The sequence below is a fragment of the Cavia porcellus genome, unplaced genomic scaffold (genome assembly GCF_034190915.1).
Source record: "Cavia porcellus strain 051 isolate PalLab524CR breed Dunkin Hartley unplaced genomic scaffold, mCavPor4.1 scaffold_2, whole genome shotgun sequence".
NCBI classification, from domain to species: domain Eukaryota; kingdom Metazoa; phylum Chordata; class Mammalia; order Rodentia; family Caviidae; genus Cavia; species Cavia porcellus.
In genome coordinates, this window is record NW_026947485.1 from 39,617,363 (window position 1) to 39,620,037 (window position 2,675).

Genomic DNA, 2,675 nt, shown 5'->3' on the forward strand with positions numbered 1-2,675 from the left:
GGAGCGGGGGGTTTAAGAAGCCCCCGGGCCGCTGCCCCCCCTCCGCGCCCGCGGCCCCCAGGTCCACGTCAGAGCGCCGGCCTCCCAGGAATGCCGCCCGGCCCGCGGGTGGGGGCCGCGCCGAGCCCCATGCCCCGCCCCCCCCGCCCCTCCTCCACACTGCCCAGCAAGCAGGGACGGGGTCACCCACCTGCTCACTGGCCAGTGGCCGCAGCGCGGGAAGATGGGGTGAAGACGGCAGTCCCAGTGTGCAACCAAACACCCCTAAACTAATCACCGTCACTCAGGGATGAAATATGCTCCCGCACACCCAGAAGGGATTAGAGATAAATGGGGAAACTGAGGCCAGTGGTTAAGGCTAAACACATTGCTCTGGTGTTGACAGAATTTTCTGGACGTGGGGAGGTTGTTGACAGGGCCTGGGAGCGCTGGCTTCCAGCCCGGGGTATTGTCCACCTGTGGACAGGGAAGGAAGTGCAGAGAAGGAGTGAGAGGAAGCAGGGACAGTGTCCAGGCCTATTAGGAAGAAGGCTTTGGGGGTGCCGCCCCCATTGCTCCACTGTACTGATAGAAAGGCCTCATTTAGAGCCCAAACCCAGGGTCCCAGAGGGAAAGATCGAGGCTCCTGCCCCTGACTCAGTGTCCCTGTCACCAGCCATTTGGCTCATTGTCTCAGAATGAAGCTGAGCTCAGGGAAAAGATGCCCAGTGAGTCACATTGTGTGTGCCCCTCCATCACCAGTCTGACTCAACCAAGGTGATGAGAGGGGAGCCCCCTGGGCAATTTGCCACAGGGCAGATCCTCCTAGGGAAAGGGCCAACCAGACAGGAGCAGGAGAGCCCTGGTGGTGCAGCCAAGGGGAAACGTGCCTGGGGAAAGGGGAGGGCAGGGCCTGGGTAGAGAGGGCAGGAAGAGCTGGGAGCCAGGCTAAATGTCTGGGCAGGATTGGGCTCAGGGTAAGTCAGGGCAGCTAGAGGTGTAGGGGATGGGAATAGCAGGGAAACTGAGGCACTCAAAGGAGGCTGCCAGGAAGAGAAGAACAGAGCCACCGAATCTATTTGGCATTTATGTAGCATGCATATATTCCATATCTCCTATCACTTCTTTAGCCCACCTTCCCTGTCCTTTCTCCTTCCTTTTAGAGCTAGTAAGCTCAACAGGGGAGGTCATCATGTCTGAGTCTGACAAATTTCTTCAAGTTGGACAATCTCCAACTCAAGCCACAGGATTTTTTTGAGGTTTGGGAAGATTCTGGAACTTTATGGGTGAATTATTTTGTTTTACTCTGCTCCTTTTCTTAGCTGGTGAAAAGAAAGGAAATGGTGGACATCTTTGAAGACTCCTTCTTCAAGGGCAGAGTGAGGACATCACATACTGAGAAGCGTAGGGATTTTAGGGAGGGCAAAGCTTATTAGGACAGGGTCTCATGACTCATTTCATCTCCTTCTCATGTATTCTTTTAATGAGATTGTTTGGAAAGGGGAGGAGTAGAGAAAGAACCAGAAACAGAAAAGGGACCTGCTATACATGGCTGGGGGTGGGGGGGCAGGGGCCCTGATAGTGACAGGCGAGGTATAAATAGCTTGGGCTCCACAGCTCATGTTCTGTTGGCTGCCTGTGACGAGGTGCTCAGGAATTCCACTCTCCTGTTGGCAACTCTCTCTCCTTTCTCTAGAACACTCATTCTCCCCAAGCCACCTTCATCCATGGCCAAAACCACCCATCAACACCAGCGATGTCTACTGGAGAGGCTGAGCTTCCGTGGAGAGATGCTTGGCTTGGGGCACATAGTTGGGGCTCACAGAGAATTTTGTGTGTGTGTGTATTTGAAGGCAGCCATGTGACAGCCAACCTGAGGTGTCAAGAGCCCAGAGTCCCAGTGTTATATTGAAGCTTTGAGGAGGAAACTGAGGTAGAATTAAGAAAGAATAGATCCCTCCCTGAGGTACTGGGGAGGTGAAGAAAGGGGACTTGCCAGACCCTAACAGCTCAGAGTCTTGTCTGGTGAGCATTATCAGGGCACTCCAGTAGTTAAAGGCCTCTGTTGAGGTGGGAGGGTTCAGACAGAAACCTGTGTGGAAGAAAGAACTCTGAGGCTAGCCTGTGCTCTACCTCTCTGACTTAGTCTCACTCCAGGAGAAAGCGACACTCTGCCTCAGAAGAGCAATGAATGGCCGGCAGAGCAGGGTGCAGAGTGCCAGTGGATGATGGTTCCTGTCACCCGCTCCTGAAACTTGAGTCTCTTGCTCTCCAGGATAAATCGGGGCCTGAGTCAGGCCCCAGCAGCCAGTCAGCCAGCCTACCCAGGCACAGGCTGGTGACTCAGCCCTCAATATAGCCCATGAGCCCAGGTCCCAGGCCCGGCCATGCAGGCCCAGAACAGACCGTGCGCAATGCTGTGTAGGGCCTGCCAAGTGAGGCCCCCTCCCTGAGGAGAGCTAATGTGTACCTCTGCAAGCCAGGCAGGGGCACAGAGAGGGGCTCACAAGGGGTTTCATCAGCTGAGTGTGTGGGGCAGCACTGGCTGGGCCCCATAGCCTGTTTATAGCCTCGACTCACCACCCGCTGACCTGTCTCTGGAGACCAGGTTGTCTGGCTCCCACCTGAGGCTGCCTCTCCCAACAAAAGGCACTGCTTGTCAGCCACCAACATTAAGCATATCTAATGTGGGCTGG